The 9,212-nt window shown below is 41.4% G+C and overlaps 1 long non-coding RNA gene across 2 annotated transcripts; it reads right to left on the bottom strand.

Moving 5' to 3' along the window:
- Positions 1-291: 291 nt before the first annotated feature.
- On the bottom strand, positions 292-9,049 carry LOC113895970. 2 transcript variants are annotated; one of them, XR_003511958.1, is made up of 3 exons: positions 8,857-9,049; positions 2,122-2,215; positions 292-788 (listed from the first exon to the last, which is right to left on the bottom strand). It is a non-coding gene; the product is annotated as an uncharacterized LOC113895970 (long non-coding RNA). The 2 variants fall into 2 exon arrangements; XR_003511957.1 differs by having other exon boundaries at positions 292-2,215.
- Between the last annotated feature and the right edge of the window lie 163 nt (positions 9,050-9,212).

Genomic DNA, 9,212 nt, shown 5'->3' with positions numbered 1-9,212 from the left:
GGAGCTAGATCCCATATGCCACAATTTAGAGTTGGAATGTCCCAACTAAAGATCCCAAATGCCACAGCTAATCTCACACACACACACACACACACACACACACACATTATATATATAATATACATAATATATATCACTATTTAGAAAATTTTAATGTAAAATGTTCCAAGCTTCTATAAAAAAGTCAAACAAGATGATGACCTAGCATGGTGATCGGTGTCAAACAGATTCGTGGCCTCCAAAGGAGATTTCATTCTGGGACCAAAAGACATAGGCTCAGTCACTCAGGGCTTTGTGTAGCAAAGTTTATTAAAGTAACAGTGATAGAGAAAGCTTCCAGCAAAGACACTGCAAAGGACAGAAGAGTGCCCACGTCATGAATTTTAGCAGGGTTTTATATACCTTTCAGCTGGCTGCTGAGAATAGATATAAAGACTACCTCAAGTTTGTAAAATTTCTACCAGACCCTTTCCCAAAGCATGCATCCTGAGATAACATTAGTACAGTGAGATAAGCCAGAAGGAACACATTCTGGGTGAGATATGGTGTTGCTTGAGAGGCAGGTTCCCAGGCAAAATAGATTGTTAAAATTATTAACATAGAACCTAAGAAAAGCATACTTATGAGCTCCTGATCTAAAGAAAGGTGAGATACATTACTGCACTATTAACACAAAGCTTAAGGGAGCCATGTCCCTCATGACTAAGGCAAAGGAATTTTAAAAGAATGCTCTCCTCTTCCTTCTCCTTGAGGGTAACTGCCTAAGCTTTAGCTCTCTCAAAGTCATCCTGAAAAAAAAAAAAAGACAAATTTAGGATGATTATAAATGTTTACAGTCTCCATGACAGAAAAAATGCTCAGTACTATTATACCTAGAGAATGCAAGTAACATTTTTTTAAATAAAGTGAGAATTTACTAAACAATAGTATACTCAGGAGGAAGAGTGGGCAGGGTCATGTGAACAGCTGCCGAGAATACAATTAAGAGAAAAAAAAATCATTGAGAGCAAATTTAGTCTGGCGAGGTGGATAGAAAAGACCACTCTGCAATAAGAATACTGAGCTCTGAGAAGAGGGACAGGTAATTGCTAATCAGAGGAAATAAGGGAAGGGCAAGCATTTTGGCCTGAGAGAACAGAATTCACAGTTGCCCTGGGATTGGTGAGCTTGGTAATGGACGGGATATGAGCATCCAGTGAGATGAGAACAGGGTGAGGGTGAGGAGGACAGAGCGTGAGGCCCACAAGTCAAGTATCCTGTACTGTTCTTGATGTGACTCTCATGTCGGTAATTTTATATTTATTTGTGGGTCAGAGGTCGTGACCATTTTTGCTCATTATTGTGTTTCCAGTGACCTACATGGTGCTAGTAGCACATATTAGGTGCTCGTAGCACATTTTAGGTGCTCAACACAGGCAAGTGTTAGATATGTAATAAAGACTGAGACCATTAAGTATCAACTGTAACACACACAAAGGACCCTCCAAGCCCACTATATGCCTGAATATAGACATAGAATAGTAAAATTAGAGTACACTCACACATATATTTTAAAAGAATAATATATCGTGAACAAGTAACTCTTACTCTAAAAAATGTAATTCTGCTTATTACTGGAATGTTTGCTATCATAATTTATCTAAAAAATAGGTCAGCGGAGAGCAATCATAACCATAATTACAGTCTAAAATGCATTTGAGGGAATGTAAGAGCCATTACTGTGGTTAGCAGCCAGGACAGAGCCTCTCACTAGATAAGGAAGCTAAGGATCATTTCTTAAGTCAGTAAAGAATATACATTTTAAGACTACAGCCAACTGGATATTCTACATTAAACACTAAATCTTTGTGTTTAATTCATGAAGAGGACAACGCAGTCTACTCCTTGATATTCTCTTAAACACTTAAAGAGAATGGTAAAATGAGCCAATGAAATGAGTACTGAATGTCAGTAATAATTACATTGTTTGTAGATGGTATTGTGGACACAGTGAGGTGGGTAAGGTGAAACATCAATATAGAGAACTAAAGTACCTGCTAACTATAGATTTCCCCTTCATAGACTAAATAACTATGGGACTGTCCCAGCCTCATTATTCTAGAGGTAAAGCCCAATACCCACCATCTCGCTTTGTTTCCTTCTCACTCCACCAGCCTTTACTGAACACCGTCTCTGATGCTTACCAGCGAAGCTTTCTTGTTATCTGCAGTCAGCCCTGCGGAAACCCATTTGGGTTTTCACCAAGGCTGGGGTCACAGAATTATAGCAAAGGGGAAACAGTGCATGTTGTTATCTCAAGGGCTATACTCTCCTCATTACCAAAGTTATGTGTGTAGGCAGCAGTGGGAGAAAAAGGTATGTTCTCCAAGGAGAAATTCTTTGACTTGACTTCAAAGTGACCAGGTGTCCCCTAAGGAATGTTTAATTCCTACAAGAACTAAAACATGGAGTCCTTTATTGATATTAGGGAGGGCTCCAGGTGGTGGTGCTACTGGTTAAGAAACCGCCTGCCAATGCAGGAGACATAAGAGATGCAGGTTCTATCCCTGGGTCTGGAAGATCCCCTGGAGTAGGAAATGGCAACCTGCTCCAGTATTCTTGCCTGAAAAATTCCATGGACAGAGGAGCCTGTCGGGCTACCATCCATGGGGTTGCAAAGAGTCAAACATGACTGAGCACAGCACATGCTAAGGGGCAGGGGCCACAATTAACCAGGTAGACTCAGCTGAAAAGAGTATTGAGGAGATACAATGTGACAAACAAATCATCTGTAAAGTTTATCAAGAAAGGGGAGGACAGAGATAAAACATAGAATAAACAGAGTATCTAAAATGGGAGGGTTAAAACTAAAATTTAAGGGAAGTTATGGGAATACATTTAAGTTCAAGAAGAATGATGGTATGTAGTGCAAGCCTTTAAATACACAGGCATGTCTGGGTACATACATACTTCACAGGATGCACCATACACTTCTAAACCAACAGATAGCATAATGTGCTGTATCTCCAGCTTATAGGATATGGATGCAGAAATCAAGGATGGGAAGCTGAAGTGAATCCTTGTAATATCACTCCTGGTAAGACATGTGAGGAGTCTGTGCTCCAGCTCTACATACGTATGGCCTTTGCAGCTCTGGATGCCTGGACACCAAAAATGTAACAGTTCTAGAGACATGACAAAAGTCCCATTGAACTTTTTTTTTTTTTTTTTGTCATGCTGCCTGGATTGCAGGGTCTGAGTTCACCACCAAGGACTGAATATGGGCCCGTGGCAATGAAAGTGCCAAGTCCTAATCTCTGGACCACCAGGGAATTCCTGCCACTGAACTTCAAGCTATGCTGAAAAGTGAAACTACTGGTCATTCAGTTATGTCTGACTCTTTACGACCCCATGGACTGCAGCCCGCCAGGCTCCTCTGTCCACTGTCCATGGGCTTCTCCAGGCAAAACTATTGGAGTAGGTTGCCATTTCCTCAGTCAGTGGCGGGAGCAGGAGCAACCTTAGGGCAAACACAGTGGTGGATATAGACGGTGGTCACTTATGCTCCCACAGCAAGAGATCTGAGTGGTGTAATCTCAGGTGAGGCTGCTTTCTTTAGTTGAGGGCAGTTATCATAGAGAAGGCTCAGGACTCTTGATCTCTATGCTTGAAAAATAAGACTTTAATTCTGAAGGGAGAAATGGGCAACACAGCACAGGATTCACTACAATGAATCCTATTAGCCATTTGGAGTGGATCTTCAACAACATGGACAGTGTTCCTGGAGAGCTTATTTGTGATTAATGGGGGTCAGGAGTTGGAAATGTCTTTTCTTGGGAAGTGAGGGACAAACCAAGAACAGAAGCATCCTAAGTAAGGCTCAGCCAAGCATGACTGTCTTTTTGGCCTGTTTCTTTATAAAAATCCAATTCTCTCTCCCTACTACTGCCAAGAAACAGACCAACACATGCCACTGCCAAGTAGATATTAGTGGGGTGTTTCACAGGCACATCCAACTTAACCTCTCCAAGAACAAACCTACATTTTTTTCTTCCTTCCTTCCTTTTCCTCAAACATGTTATATCAGAGTGAGTAACACCATAGACGACGTGAACAGATCCACACATGGAATTGTTCTAGATAGTTAAGTAATAACATATTAAAATATTTTTCCTAATTATTTTTTTTAGGATTTATCACAAAGTCTGGTTTTACCATTTATTTATGTATTATTTTATTTCCTTTCTCCCAGTAGAATATAATCTCAATGAAATTTGTGCCTTTATTTTGTTCCAAGTCTTATACCAGTACCTAGAAGATAATATTTAATAAATGTTTAAAGGCATGAGTCAATCAAACCATTGCTATTATTAGCATCAGAAAGAAACTGGTTTCATCTTTTGTGGGGAAAAAAAGGAAAAAATAGAAAAAAAAATGAACTTGGAAGCAGAGAAATGTTCCAATTTTTTTCTTTTCTAGTTTTTGCCAGATACTAAACATCGGAGAAGGGGACGACAGAGGATGAGATGGCTGGATGGCATCACCGACTCGATGGATGTGAGTTTGAGTGAACTCCGGGAGTTGGTGATGGACAGGGAGGCCTGGCGTGCTGCAATTCATGGGGTCACAAAGAGTCGGACATGACTGAGCGACTGAACTGAACTGAACTGAAACATCACCTACACAAATTGAACATTTTTAACTATCAAAAATTTGTATAATGGCTGCAGTTCATCTGTTAATCTCAGAATGTCTTGTTTTCCATATATCTTTTAATGACATGCAGCTGTTAGGTAATTTTTGTCTCTAAGGAAAAATTCCAAATCTAATAACAGTGTAAAGAAATATAAAGAGAAAAACACCGCAGTTAACATAGCATCAGGTTCCTCTTTTTCAGCATGTTTTTCATATGACTAACAATAATATTACACTTATTTAATAATATTACACTTATTTGGGTACTATTATGGACTGAACTGTGTTCACTCAAAATTTTATGTTGATATCCTTATTCCCAGGGCCTCAGAATGTGACTGTATTTGGAGAAAGTGCCTTTCAAAAGGTAGTTAATTTTAACATGAAGTCACCAGGGTGAACCTTAATTCAATCGCCCTGGTGTTCTTATAAGAAGTGGAAGTCAGAACACACAGAGAGGCCAGGGAAACCTGCACTAAGGGAGGACCAGGTTCAGAATCGGCATGACGGTGGCCATCTGCAATCCAAGTGAAATGGAGCAGGACGTTATGGTCTGTGCTCCCCCCATGTCCTCAGCCTACCTTTTGTCTGTGGAACAACTTTAGCCAAAGAATAAGCTTAATCAGAGAAATGAAAAAATGCAGAAACAAAGGAAAACTGTCAAAGGAGGCCAAGTAATAATAGTTAATAGTCATATTAAGCAGAGTCAAGGACATTTAGTTCCTCCTCAAGGGCTATTATAGATGATACCCTGAGCAGTATCCTGTGAGGTATCTTGTAGATACTGAACTGCACATCAGGTGGAAGAAGTTAACTACCTGATGACCAGACTGTAGTCATGATATAAACTGTCACAGTTCCAAGAACTGCCATCAAGGAAATGGGAACAAACCGATCCTGCAACTGAAGATTAACTACTTAAACAAGATGAATCTGATTAGGACACCACATGACCAATTTCAAGGAGATTATCAGAGCTGACTGTACTATATCTGCATGTAGGCCCCTCCCTCTGTCTATAAAAGCTCTTGCCCACTGATTGTCAGTGCAGGAAGTCAGCCTTCTGCTAAGCATCTGCCCTCCCCCTGCCCCCCTGCTGGTTGCCAGCATCCAAAGTAAAGCAAACTTTCCTTTCCACCAATCTCACTTGTCTATTGGCTTTTGAGAGGTCAGCTGCTGGACCCCACAAGGAGACAGGCCTCAGAGGAAACCAACCCTGGTGGGACCTTGACATTGAACTTCCAGACTCTAGGATTGTTAGAAAATATATTTCCATTGTGTAAGTCACCCAGTCTAGCATTATTAGGATAAGGCAAGCACCATTTCAAAATCCTCTTGGTACAGCTGTTAGTTGAGCCATGTCTCCTGTAATTATTTCAGTGGAAGTTGTGACAACTTTTTTGCTCAGTCCCAGCTAGACACCTTGCCAGTCAGTTCAGTTGCTCAGTTACGTCCGACTCTTTGTGACTCCATGAACCGCAGCATGCCAGGCCTCCCTGTCCATCACCAACTCCCTGAGTCCACCCAAACCCATTTCCATCAAGTCAGTGATGCCATCCAACCATCTCATCCTCTGTCATCCCCTTCTCCTCCAGCCCTCAATCCCTCCCAGCATCAGGGAATTTTCAAATGAGTCAGCTCTTCGCATCAGGTAGCCAAAGTAGTAGAGTTTCAGCTTCAAAATCAGTCCTACCAATGAACACCCAGGACTGATCTCCGCACATACCAAACATCTCCTGCTTTCTGCCCTGAAACTTCTGATACCAAATTATGGGACATTTGAGGGAATCTGCTCTGTATTCAGAAGTGTGCAACTCAGACATAAAGGGATGCTAATCTCTCTAGGACCATCTCTGGCCCATAGAAAGCATGAGCTGAGGTCTTTTCATCTATTGAATGGAAAGTTCTGGGACACATATCATGTTGTACCTCAGGAAGGTTTGGTGGGATTTAGTAGCAGTCATCAATAAAAGCAGTCATTATTATTTTGATTCCTTAATTGATATGGTTTTCCTTCCTTCCCTAGTAGATAATAATAGGAAATATATACAACAAATACATACATATTTGTTCTGTTTCTCTGGATAACCCTAACAACAAGGCCCAAGAGAAATGAAAATATGTTTGAATATATATGGGTTTTCATAGCACCATTATTCATAATATGCACAAAGTGGAAACAATCCAAATATTCATCAATTTATAAGTAAATAAAACAATATATTCACTGCTGCTGCTGCTAAGTCGCTTCAGTCGTGTCCGACTCTGTGCGACCCCATAGACGGCAGCCCACCAGGCTCCCCTGTCCCTGGGATTCTCCAGGCAAGAACACTGGAGTGGGTTGCCATTTCCTTCTCCAATGCATGAAAGTGAAAAGTGAAAGTGAAGTCGCTCAATTTTGCCAACTCTTAGCGACCCCATGGGCTGCAGCCCACCAGGCGCCTCCATCCACGGGATTTTCCAGGCAAGAGTACTGGAGTGGGGTGCCATTACCTTCTCCAATATTCATACTATGGAATATCATTCTGAAATACAAAGAAATTATATATGCTACAACACGTATGAATCTTGAAAAAATTACTGATGAAAGGTTTCATGATCTTATTTACATGAAATGTCTAGAAAAGGTAAATGGATAGAGACAGAAGGTGGAATCATGGCAGCATGGATGTTAAGTGTCTAGGAATATGGGGGTGTAACAATCAAAAGGTACTTTATAATGGAACCAAAATTCCATTATATTTTTACAACTAGGTTTTAAAATAACATAAATCTGTTGTTATCAAAGAGTCTGATACAGGTACAAGTAAATAGTACTGACACAGAAGAGTCTAAAACCTGAATTAAGTATATACAGGAATTTATTGAATAAAGGTGGAATTTCAAATTAGTATGTCAAGGATCCTCTCTCTGGAGGAAAAAACATAATTGTATCCACTACCCCATGTGTGTGTGTGTGTGTGTGTGTGTGTGTGTGTTAGTTACTCAGTTGTGTCTGACTCTGTGACCCCATGGACTGCAACCCGCCAGGGTCCTCTGTCCATGGAATTCTCCAGACAAGAATACTGCAGTGGGTTGCCATTTCCTTCTCCAATGCGAATATTAGTAGTAGTTAGTCACTAAGCCATGTCTGACTCTTGCGACCCCACAGACTGTAGCCTGCCAGGTTCCTCTGTCCATGGGATTCTCCAGGGAAGAACAGTGGAGTGGGTTGCCATTTCCTTCTCCACCACTACCCCATAACACATGCCAAAACACATTCTTTCACGATTAAAATGTCCGTAAAAATATAAATTTTAGAAGAAAATTAGAAAATCTGTATGTAACCTAGAGTTAGAAGAGAATTTTTAAGGAAGGCTAGGAGAAAACCCAGAGTTTTTTGGTTTTTTTTTTTTAAGAAGAGAGTCCTCTGGCTATGTAAAAAGTGAATTTCATTTGCAATTGATGAAACATTAACATGGCAAAACAATTACCAGTTTAACAGACGCATAAAACACATTTGATAAGGCACATAAGCAATTTTCGTAAATGTGCTAACAAGTAGGATTTCAAAATACCTTTATAAACTCCTCTGCGGCCACCCACTAAAATACACAGAAAACATGATTAAGGAGAAAACAGAACTATTTCTGAATGAGTGAAGAAGGCCTGGTTATCAGAGCTGTTTCTCAGCTAGGAGGCCCTAGACGGTATGGTAAGATCGAAAAAATAAAAAATCGAAATACATACTTGAACACAATATATACAAAGGTTACAGGAAAATGTCACTACTTAGAATACTCAAAGGAGTCAATAATTTAAGTTTAGCACGGTGTCCTAACTTCATACAAAGAAGGCAAAAATAAACGTTAAATATGAGATTGATTGAATAGAGGAGATAGACCATATCTCGGGTTGACAGGTTTATCAATATAGGAGACTAAGGGCTCCAGGGAGCTGAGAACAGACAGGTACAAAAGCTTTCGAGTACCATCCATTTGGACGCCTCTCCCTTCTGACCCCTAAACTCGGGAGTGCGCCTCTTCTCGCCTCCCCATCACTTCCGGGCATGGGTCCCGCCCTCCACTCGGAGCTCCGCCCACGAGCCTAGTTTTAGCCTCGGAATCATCCACTGGGAGTGTTTCTGCTTCCAGCCCTGCCCCCCAACCCCCCACCCACTGAATCGACTGCAAGACCCCTCACCCGCAACGTTGGGAGAAACTGCAAGTTTTTTCTGCATTGGCTGAATTTGACTGACAGTCCCAATCTCAGAACTCCACCTCGTCACGGCCGAAGTAGGAAACGGAAGTGGCGTCACTGTCTGCGTCGGTTTTCCGTCCGGCGGCTTCGTGCTTCTAGGAGGGAGTGGTTTTGGTCGTCCTGTTTCAGCGTGTCCTTGGTGAGGCTCGCGTTCAGGAAGGGCTGTGGGATACAAGGAGCGCGTTAAAGGACAGGTTTGGTCCGAGTTTTCGAGAGGTCTCCTTGGGCAGGCCTGGCCCCTCTCTCTTACATCATTCGGGACCTAAGGCCCCGCTTTCATCCAGGTCGTAAGGGGAGTT

This window comes from Bos indicus x Bos taurus, chromosome 7 (assembly GCF_003369695.1).
Source record: "Bos indicus x Bos taurus breed Angus x Brahman F1 hybrid chromosome 7, Bos_hybrid_MaternalHap_v2.0, whole genome shotgun sequence".
Lineage (NCBI taxonomy): Eukaryota > Metazoa > Chordata > Mammalia > Artiodactyla > Bovidae > Bos > Bos indicus x Bos taurus.
Note: the sequence above shows the minus strand (reverse complement) of the source record. Positions and strands in the feature narration are given on the sequence as shown.